Raw genomic sequence first — 10,945 nt, forward strand, 5'->3', positions numbered from 1 at the left:
TCTCTCAGGGAAATTCCCTGAAGGTTCACTGGTTAGGACTCAGCGCTTTCACTGCCAGGGCCTGGGTTCAACCCCTGGTCAGAGAACTAAGATCTTGCAAACTGAGCGGCACAGCAAAAACCGCAGCAACGACAAAAAACCCTCCTCTTGAGGTGGTCATATCCCTCTGGTAATCGGACCAGTCCTGCGGGACCCTCCCTACAGAACCTTGGGGTCCTAGGCCTCCCCTGCACCACCTTCCAACGCTGGACCCCTGCTTGCCGGGTCCGGGGTTGCTTTCTTTCTTGATTTCTATCCTCACTTTGTCGGAAATCATCCTTTAAGATCGCCTCTTCCAGACTTGGCCTTGAGGCTGGGCCTCCCGGCACTCCGTCTTGTTCTGACTGTGGGAGCCCCAACCTGCGGGCAGTGCCTGGGTCTAGAAGCAGGGCGTCGCCAGCCCCCAGAGCCTGGTGACTCTTGAGCTTTCAGCCCATCCTCCTGCATCAGGAGGACAAGCTGCCTCATTTCAGAGGCCTCCCAACTTTTTCCTTGTTGGATCCCGTCTTCCTTGTTCAATCCCTTCAACGGCAGGCCTTCCCCAAAGTGAGGATAGCTAGATGTTAGTTGCATCTCCCAAGGCTGAGTCTCCCGTGCAGTCCTCCCCTGGCTCATCCTCTGTCCTCAAAGCGCCTCTTTTTGCCCCCTTTGCCATCATTTAGGGGGGATTGGGGACCCAGTGTTCACTCCACTGTGTGGATCAACTGCAAGGGCATTATTGACTCATTTCTGTAAAGTCCCAAAACCCAGCACAACACTGGTACGTGGCAGGTGCCGCCTGGCTAAACGAATGAGTGAAAGGCAAAAGGACAGGGTCCTCTGCCCTCAAAAACCTCACAGCACAGCTGGGTGGAGGATGCAGGTTGGAGGGAGGAGGAAGTCGATAGATCCATGCCTCAGCACTCAGAGTGGGGCTGATCGTGCAAGCGGCCATGCAGCCCACAGGCCATGGAAATTCGGGGCGGCCGCCACGAGTACGTCACCCGCCCCAGCAGGGAGGACAGAGGCGCCGTGACAAGAAGCTGGAGGGAGTGGCCACCCAAGGCCATCCGGGCAGCCAAGCTCCAGGCACAGGCAGGGCAGCCAGGAGGTCCAACTCAAGGCTGACAATCCGGCCCTGCCCCACGCTGGGCCCCACCGCAGCCTGGGTGCATGGAGAAGATGGGGTGCCCCCGACATGAGAGTGAGCCTGGTGCCAGAGTGGGAGTGTCAGATAAAACGCAGGAAGCCCAGGGCCCCCCGAGATCTAGACCCAGCCCCCAGCCCTGCCCTGGCCCCCCAGGCAGCTGGACTGCCTTCCTGGCATGGATCACCTTGGGGCCATGTGGCTGCCCCTCTGCTGGGGAGGGTGAACTGGCTACTCACATCTCAGGCCTGATTTTCTTTCTTTCTTCTTTAATATTTATTTTTATTTATTTATTTGGCTTTGCCGCGTCTTACTTGTAGCATGTGGGATCTAGTTCCCTGGCCAGGGATTGAACCCAGGGCTCCTGCATGGGGAGTGTGGAGTCTTGGCCACTGAACCACGAGGGAAGTCCCCAAGCCTAATTTTCTCTGCTCCCTTAGGAGGGCTGGAAAGGTCACCAGAGCAGCAAAGGCCAGAGGGCCAGAGCTCTGGAGGTGAGCTAGCCAGGCCTTCGAGGGCCTCCCCCTGCCTCGGAACTTGGGGTCCAGGCTTCTGCACTGGTCTTGCTCAGAGGGGCAGACAGCGGGTGGCCAGCCACACTGAAACAGGGCAAGTGGTGAGGAAGAGAACGCCCAAGAGGCCCGTGGAACCATCATGATCAGGTCCTGACTGCATTTCCCTTTATCGCTGCCGCGGCAGCCCTCACACATTAGGACCCCCCGCCCCGGAATCTCAGAGCTTCTCAATCCAGGGCAAGGAGTCAGCAGCCAGAGTTTCCTTATCTGTGAAATCCGGGCATAAGAAGAGCACTTCCCTCACAGGGTGATCAGAGGATTAACCCAAGTTGATAACAACTAGTAGTTAGAACAGTGCCCAGCGCTTGACAAGGGCTTTATCTGTGTCTGTTGACATTCTGTGCCAAATGTCATGATTTGAACCCCCCACCCCGTTCTTGCCACCAGGCCCAGGCCTCGCCCCTGCCCTCCCGGCTCGTCCCAGGCCCCTCGCCACCTGTAGCAGCCTCCAGGGCCTTCCTGGGGCAGAGAAAGGGTTCTGGGGAGCAGCTGCCCGAAGAACAGACTCCCCGATCACCAGCCTGCCGGGGCCCTGCTGGCCTGGGGTGGGCCGCCCAGGGCTGGGGCGGGGGTGGGCCAAGGATGGATGGCCGCCCAGCCCCGTGTGCTCAGCTCAGCAGAAACCACGGCTGACGGTAATGGGCTGGCGGCCCCCAGCTGCAACCAACTTCATTTTCTGCCACAATTAAACGATCGCCCACGTTTGCTCACGCTCACTTATTCAATTACCTTCACGGCCCTGAAGGACTCGTGGAGAAGCAGCCATAAATAATGTGCATCAGCTGCCCCTGGCTGTCACCCCTGCCCATCACTCTTACAGGCCCAGGCCGGCCCTTCCTGCCAGCACCAGTCCATCACCCGGGAGCCCCGGTTCCCCAAGTCAGTCCTCCCCTGCTCCCACCACCCACAGCTGGCCTGAGAGGGGGCCATTACCTGCTTCTACCCGCGCAGCTGGTGTCCCCAGGAGGCCACCCCCTCTGCGGGTCTCCTGTTCCTCACCTGTGAAATGGCAGAAAAATTATGTTAGCTCTGAAGGGTGGCCCTTGCCTGGAACTGTGGTCTTAGCTTCAGAGTCAAAATGCAGCACCTCTCAAAGTGGGGGGAGAGATGAGGGGTCCTGTCTCCACTGTCCCCCCACCCAAGCCACTCCAGCCACTCTGAAGGTTTCTGGGAACTCCATGCTCTCCACACTCTCTGGACTTCTATGGATGCTCTTCACCTTGCTGTTCCCTCCATTCTCTTTTCTGCCCAGGACTCCTATGTGTCCTTAAGGGTTCAGCTTGGATGCCTTGAAGCTCACCCCATGGCAAGCTGATTAACCTCGCCCTTCTTACGCTCCCCAGCACTTCACACATGCCCCAGTGGTACCCACGTGTCCTGCATTGGGGGACAGGCTCAAATTCAAATATTCTGGGCTGCTGTCTCCATATAACCATTTCAGGGCAAGAAGCTGAACTCAGAGTTGGAAAATGTGGTCACTGTGGTTCCCCTCCCCGACAGAGGCCCATTCATGTAAGGCCTTACTGGAATTTATAATAATAACAGCCAACATCTGGGGTACCTTGTGTCAAACACTGTGCTAAACGTTTTTTATTTGTACAACGTCATCAAAACATCACAATAGCCCTAAGAAAATTATGCCCACTTCACAGATGCAAAAACTGAGGCTTGGTGAGCTTGAGATGCTTGTCCCAGGTCACATCACCAGGAAATGGCAGAGCTGAGACTGGAACCCAGGTGTGTGCACCTCACCATCCATGCTCCTCACCAGCCCTCCATCCCCTGCAGCACAGGCCGCAGGTTCAAGTCTGGCTCTTCCACTGACCGTTATGTGACTCTGGGCAAGACCTTTCATCTCTTTGCAGCCTTGCTTTGTCTCTCCTCCGCTGTAAAATGAAGAGATGATAGCTGGTGGCCGCTGTAAAATGAAGAGATGATAGCTGGTGGCCTCTGAGGGCCCCTCCAGCTCGGATGTTCTGAGATTTCACTTCTGTCCGGAAAGCGTTGCTCTGACCAGCAGAACCAACGAAGCTGTGAAAATTAAAGGCACAAATGGTGGGGTCACCCTCTGGGGGGCTACTCCAGGGCAGCCCCTCCCACGCCCCTCCTCTCATGCCCAGATGGCCGGCGGCAGCCTGTGCCCTCCAGGAGGGCCGCCCTCCACTCTAGGAACAGTGGCAGAGTCTCCGGGGCTCAGGGCACGGCAGGTGCCTTCCTCTGGTGGCCTTTGATGTTGGCCTCCGGGGAGACCTCATGCAAGTTAAGCCCAGAGGAGTCAGACCCCAGAGTCCTGACATGTAACTGGAATCTCGGTCCTCGTCACACACTGGCTCTTTCTTGGATTAACAGCCCATGAGCATCCACCCTCCTGAGTGCTGTCTGGGGAAGCGGTCCTTGCTGAGCCCTGGCCAAATGCTAGCTGGGGAAGTAACCAGCCCCGTGCCGCATGCCCTGCCTGTGTCCCCGCATGGGGACCCAGTCACACCTCCCTCCTGCCTCCTCCCCAGCCCAGACCCGGCCCCGGACTGGCCTGGGGGAGTGGGGGCTCACTCGGGCATCTGGCCTCTCCTTGATGGAGAGGTATCCTTGCCTTAGCGGGTGTGACCGTGGGGCTGATTGATGAATAAGCTAGCGGCTGAGAGCGGGCCCCGTGTGCAAACCCCAGCTGTACCACTCACGCGGCCTCTCCGGGCCGCTGTTTCTCAGCTGTGACCGAGGGTATAATGGCCCCAACCCCACCCTGGATGTGAGGGTGAGATGAGGGAATGTGTGCATGTGAAGAGCAGGTGCCCCCGACAGCTTGCTGCTGGGGGGTGGCCACACTGGGGGCTCCCTAGCACTCCCCCACCCCTGACCCCACGCTCTCACCTCCCCTGACGTTCCTCCCGGGACTGGCGGGTGGCATCCCTGGGTGACCTTGTCAGTGGAGCCCAGCCGACTGACAGAGGGTTTGGCGCCTGCCCTGCTGGGTGCAGTCGCCTCAAAGTTTCAGGTTCCCTTGGAGGCTGAGGAAGGTCAGTCGTGGCCCCTGCAGCCCTGGAGGTCATAGCTCATCAGCCGTTTGGGATCCCAGGGAAGCCCAGGCCTCCCGTGATGCCGAGTCCGGGATGGGATCCAGGCTATACGTTCCCTCCCAGGTGGGGTCAGGGTGGGAGGCAAGGCAGTCAGGCCAGTACAGGCCCAATTCAGGGGCAGTTGCCAGCCGCCCAGCTTCCTAAGACCGTGAGAAGCTGCCGGCGACGAGCACCGTCTTTCAGCACGTGGTCCCTCCTGGGCTTTCTAGGGAGGGGGCGGCAGCTGATGGACAAGGCAGCCAAATACCAGAGGGCTTGGGCGGCTCGGGGAGAGTCTGGGAGACCTGGGGGGGCAGGTAAGCTAGAGCCACACGCCAGCCTCGAAGGAAGCCCAGGGCCGCTGTGCCCAGGACCTTCCTCTCTGGTTCCCTTTGGGGCACCTGGGGCCTCTGTGGGGTCCCTCGGGGCCCAAGTCTCTGGGAAAAATCCATTCCCCTGCCCTCTGCAGAGAACCCGATCCCAAAGGCCTGCTAATCAGGACATTCCTGTTGAGCCCAGACTGTCCCCTACTCAACTTGCTTGTACACCCACATCTGGATCACACCTGCTCCCATAAACATGCATGTTCACACACTTGTAGTCACACATACACACAGATACATGCACACACACATGTAAACTCACATATGGCCTGAACACAGCAGAATGAGAACAAGAAGTATCAGCAGAAACAGAAAAGGAAGCAAGAGAATGTGAGGGAAAAGGGAAAACCTGAGACAGAAAGAGCTAAGACTAGGGATTCCCTTGTGGTCCAGTGGCTAGGACTCCACCCTCTCACTGCAGGGCCCGGGTTCAATCCCTGGTCGGGGAACTAAGACCCTGCAAGCCCATAGCACAGCAAAGAAAAAAAAAAAATGAGCAAGTGAATAAAAAGCTAAGACAGCCCAGGCCCTAACTGACAAGAAGAGAAAGAGGGAGACAGAAAGAGACCGTGGAGGAGCTCACAGGACGGCGGGTACTTCCTCCCTGAGCCTCGACGCTCCTGCCTGTAAAATGGAGCTCCTCACGCAGCGGGGGCGTGGTGGAGGAAGCGGTCTGCACACTTGTCCTGGAGGATACCACACCACCAGAGAAGGGGCAGGGAAGGAAGGAGAGGGTGGGATGCCCAGCTGGGGCCCATGCGGGGGTGGGGGGGGTGGAGGGGCTTTTTCTGGAAACTGGGTGAGTTGGCAGGACCCATGGCACTGTGATGTCTACCCCATGGGAGGGGTGATGACACGTCCTGGAACACCAAGGGTCGTTGTCTCCAGAGCAAGGAAACTGGGTCACAGGGGGAGCTGCTAAGGAAAACTATCACAGTGACCAGGCTGAGGACCCCACGCCCCAGGCCAGGGAAAGGAGAGGGAATCCCTGAAGGCTCATGGCTGCACACACCCCCAGCTGTGAGAGCCAGAGCTGGGAGAGGAAGAGGCTGGAAGGGGGAGCCAGAGACCCAGAACGAGCTCACCCCTTCACTCATTCATCAAACATGTACACCAGGAGACTGGCGCTGAGCCACATGCTGGGCACATACTGTCAAACAAAATGAGCCAAGTCACCATTCTCGAGGAAGGAGAACATGCCGGAGCAAATAATCGCGCAAGTACAAAAGGTACTGGTTGGGGGCCCACATCAGAGAGGGCCCACATCAGAGCCCTCAGGGAGGGCTTCCTGGTGGAGGTGATGCTTGAGCTGGCCTCTGAAGGGTGAAGAGGAGTTAACTAGGCAGAGGGATGAGGGAAGGGCATCCCAGGCAGAAGGAACAGCTGGTGCCAAGGCCCCATGCAAGGTGTGGCTGGACCACAGAGTTGAACTGGGGCCAGGGAGCTGGGCACCAGGGAGGCATTTGGACTTTTTTTCTTAGGACCGGGAGTCACGGAAGAGTATTAAGCAGGTAAGTGACGTGACCCAAATTGTTCTAAATCGTTAGTCTAGGGAGGATGGCTATTGGGAGGACAGCACGAGGAGCTATAGCACCATCATGCGGGAGACGGCAGGGTGGTAGCCATGGAGATGGAGCCGAGGGGACCAGCCTGGGACTTGAAATCCACAAGACCTGGAGCTGGATAGACTGCTGGGCAGGCAGCAGGGAAGGGCCGGGGGAGGGGCATCCTGAAAAGGTCAGGGGAGGCTGTGGGCAGAGGGCGAAGGGGGAACAAGCCAGGGAGGGACCAGCCCACCCCTCTGACTTGAGGATGGGCCCCAGATGGTTGCAGTGTGCCCATGGCAGCAGTGTTAGTCGTTCAGTTGTGTCCGACTCTTCGCCATCCCAGGGACCGTAGCCTGCCATGGGATCCTCTGTCCATGGGATTCTCCAGGCGAGAATACTGGAGTATTTCCCTTCTCCAGAGGACCTTCACGACCCAGGGATTGAAACCAGGCTTCCTGCACTGCAGGGAGACTTTTTACCATCTGAGCCACCAGGAAGCCCGGAGCATGCTTATGAGCCCAGGCACTTTCTGCCTCCAAATGGTGGCCACTAAGAGCTAGTCTGGAATATTCGGTGCACAGAAGAGCCAGGTGCTGGTCAGGGTTGATTTCCTGGAGGAGAGACAGGAACCAGGCCCAGCGTCACAGGGTCCCGGATGTGGCTGGGGAAAGAGGCAGGGATCAGGCATCTTGCAGGCGAGGCCAAGCTTCGGGAAAGTGACCACGGAGAGAACTTGGCAGCAGCCGGAAACAGAAATAGAGTGGCCTCTGATTGCGCAACAGAAAGGCCCACATCATGGGTGCTTTTGCTCACTGCTGTGTCTCAGATCACATCCTAGGTGCTCAGAAACGTTGTTGAATTAATGAGTGAATGAGGAGTCAGTGTGGCATCTTGCTCTTTACAACAACAAAACAAAAACAGAAACCACTGGAAGGTGAACTAACCCTCCTGAGGCCCTGAGTTCCCCTAGAATCTGCCCCTCAGGGCTATGGTGGGCCCTCCCCTCTGCCCTTCTACGGGCCCCTCTGCTCAGCCTGTGTTGCTGTGAGGTTCCCAAACAGGGATCTGAGCCCAGCCAGGAAGGAAAGGGGAATGAGGGAGGGTGGTGGGGAAGGAAGGTCATGGCCAGGCAACCAGACCCCAGCCTTTTAGCTGGACCTGCTTTCCCTGCTGAAATGGAATTCGCCAGTCTGGGCTGGGGAACAAAGGGCGAGGGTGCCTGGGATCCTCACTCTGCTTTAAACCAGGCCTCAGGGTGCCCCAGGAATCCCTGTTCGGGGAAGGGGAGGACCCGCGGGGGGAAACTGGAAAAGAGTTCATCGGCAGGAAGGGCAGCTGGGCTGGGTTGGTGGGTGGGGGGCCCCCAGCCCCCTCTTTCTGCCAATAACACATCTGTCCAGCAGCACGTGATGTGCCAGGCCCCAGAGTGGGTGCAGCAGGCACTGCGTGGACAGGGACCGAGGAAGCCTCTGGGAGGAGGATCAGGAGACTGGGATTCTGGCCCTGCCTCATCCCCCGGCTCCCCTGCTCTGAGTGAGCAGTGAAGGAGACTGGGAGAGGGGCTCCACGGACACAGGGAAACGCAGGAGGGGCGCGGGGGAAAGCCAGGCACCTGGTGCTGCAGCGGCAGCCCTTCGAGGGGCGGCGGGAGGGGGCTTGTCAGAGCAGGAGGCGGGGGAGGGGGCCCTGGGGAACCAGGACGTGGGGGACGTGGCCCAGAGTGAGACAGGGGCAGGACCCGCCAAGAGGGAAGCTGGCAGAGGGGACTGGGCAGAGCCTCAGGAGACCAAGCGCTCACACACCGAGAAGGGATGGGTGGGTCAGTGGGAGTGGGCCGCTCAGCACTCAGAGGCACCACGGCCAGGAGTGCAGGCTGGCTGCAGGGACCTGAAGGGCGGACTTCAGGCCTTCCTGATACCTGGTCCGGCGTTACTCGGACCTGAAGTCTGCCCCTTGCTGAGTCCCTGTCCTTTGCTCACCCCACCCCCAGACCTTGTCCAGCCTGCCTCCTCAACATCTAAGGAACCCGCCTGCGGCTTCCACCCCGCTCCCGCTCTCCCTGCCGGGCCAGGGCGCACCTGGAGGACAGCAGCTGCGGCTCAGCACCTGCCCGTCTGCCTGGGATCCTCAAACCCTCTCCCCAAAGCGGGCCAGAGCGAGCCCTCTGCACACAGCGGAGCCCCACTCGCTCTCTCCGGTAGGAAGCCCTCGGGAGCCTCCCGAGAAGCTGAGGACAGAGGGCTGTAAGGCATCCCTACCCACCCCCATGCCCGCCCCTCTGAGCTCTCCCCTCGCCATGCTCTCCCACACCAAACCCGATGACACTCCTTCTCCTTCAGGTCTCCTTCTGTAGGTCACCTCCTCCAGGATGCCTTCCCTGCTTCCCCCAGCCTGGAGACAGCACAGGCACCCCACCCCCGCCACCGACACACACGCCCCCCCGCCACCGACACACACGCCCCCCCGCCACCAACACACACGCCCCCCCCCCGCCACCGACACACACGCCCCCCCGCCACCAACACACACGCCCCCCCCCGCCACCGACACACACGCCCCCCCCGCCACCGACACACACGCCCCCCCGCCACCAACACACAAGCACACCATGCCACCAACATACACGCCCCCCCGCCACCAACACACAAGCACACCATGCCACCAACACACACGCCCCCCCGCCACCGACACACACGCCCCCCCGCCACCGACACACACGCCTCCCCCCGCCACCGACACACACGCCCGCCCGCCACCGACACACACGGCCCCCCCGCCACCGACACACACGCCCCCCCCGCCACCGACACACACGCCCCCCCCGCCACCGACACACACGCCCCCCAACACACACGCCCCCCGCCACCAACACACACGCCCCCCCGCCACCAACACACACGCCCCCCCCCGCCACCGACACACACGCCCCCCCCCGCCACCGACACACACGCCCCCCCCGCCACCGACACACACGCCCCCCCCCCGCCACCGACACACACGCCCGCCCGCCACCGACACACACGGCCCCCCCGCCACCGACACACACGCCCCCCCCGCCACCGACACACACGCCCCCCCGCCACCAACACACACGCCCCCCAACACACACGCCCCCCCGCCACCAACACACACGCCCCCCCCCGCCACCAACACACACCCCCCCCCCCCGCCACCGACACACACGCCCCCCCCGCCACCAACACACACGCCCCCCCCCGCCACCAACACACACGCCCCCCAACACACACGCCCCCCGCCACCAACACACACACCCCCCCGCCACCAACACACATGCACACCACGCCCCCCAACACACACGCCCCCCCGCCACCAACACACACACCCCCCCGCCACCAACACACACCCCCCCCCCCGCCACCGACACACACGCCCGCCCGCCACCGACACACACGCCCCGCCCGCCACCGACACACACGTCCCCCGCCACCGACACACACGCCCCCCGCCACCGACACACACGCCCCCCCGCCACCGACACACACGCCCCCCGCCACCGACACACATGCACACCACGCCCCCAACACACACGCCCCCCCGCCACCAACACACACGCCCCCCCGCCACCAACACACACGCCCCCCCCACCACCAACACACACGCCCCCCCGCCACCAACACACACGCACACCATGCCACCAACACACACGCTCCCCCCCCCACCAACACACACACCCCCCCGCCACCAACACACACGCACACCATGCCACCAACACACACGCTCCCCCGCCACCAACACAGACGCACACCACACCCCCCCAACACACACGCACACCACGCCCCCCCACCAACACTCACGCACACCACGCCCCCTGAACACACACGCACACCACACCCCGTCCTCTCACCACTTACCCTGGAACTGCCCTGTGACTTGCCGGAGGCCCTGACCTCAGGCCCTGTTCCGGCAGGTTCCTGGCTCAGCCTAGCCGAGTATCCTGTACCCACGAGGGCCTCAAAAACACCTGAAGCACTGACTGTCCTCAAGCTGACTCTTGATTGAATGTCTTGCCCAAGACTGTCCTCTGGCAGCCGCTGCTCGGGGCAAACTGGCAATGACGTTGTCGGGAGCAGGGTGGAGGTGGGGAGACGAGCGGAAGGGAGAACACGAGCCCCACGCCAGCCTGACCCCATACACAGGGAATCAAAAGCTAACCACGGGCCTGAGGCACTTGGCCCTTGGTGCCCAGGGCCTGACATCCCTC

The 10,945-nt window shown here is 61.0% G+C and overlaps 1 long non-coding RNA gene across 1 annotated transcript; it reads right to left on the minus strand.

Annotated features, from left to right (window-relative positions):
• Positions 1-2,749: 2,749 nt before the first annotated feature.
• Positions 2,750-10,929, minus strand: LOC123465105. Its single transcript, XR_006640178.1, has 3 exons — positions 10,596-10,929; positions 4,609-4,776; positions 2,750-3,771 (listed from the first exon to the last, which is right to left on the minus strand). It is a non-coding gene; the product is annotated as an uncharacterized LOC123465105 (long non-coding RNA).
• Between the last annotated feature and the right edge of the window lie 16 nt (positions 10,930-10,945).

This window comes from Bubalus bubalis, chromosome 2, assembly GCF_019923935.1.
Source record: "Bubalus bubalis isolate 160015118507 breed Murrah chromosome 2, NDDB_SH_1, whole genome shotgun sequence".
Lineage (NCBI taxonomy): Eukaryota > Metazoa > Chordata > Mammalia > Artiodactyla > Bovidae > Bubalus > Bubalus bubalis.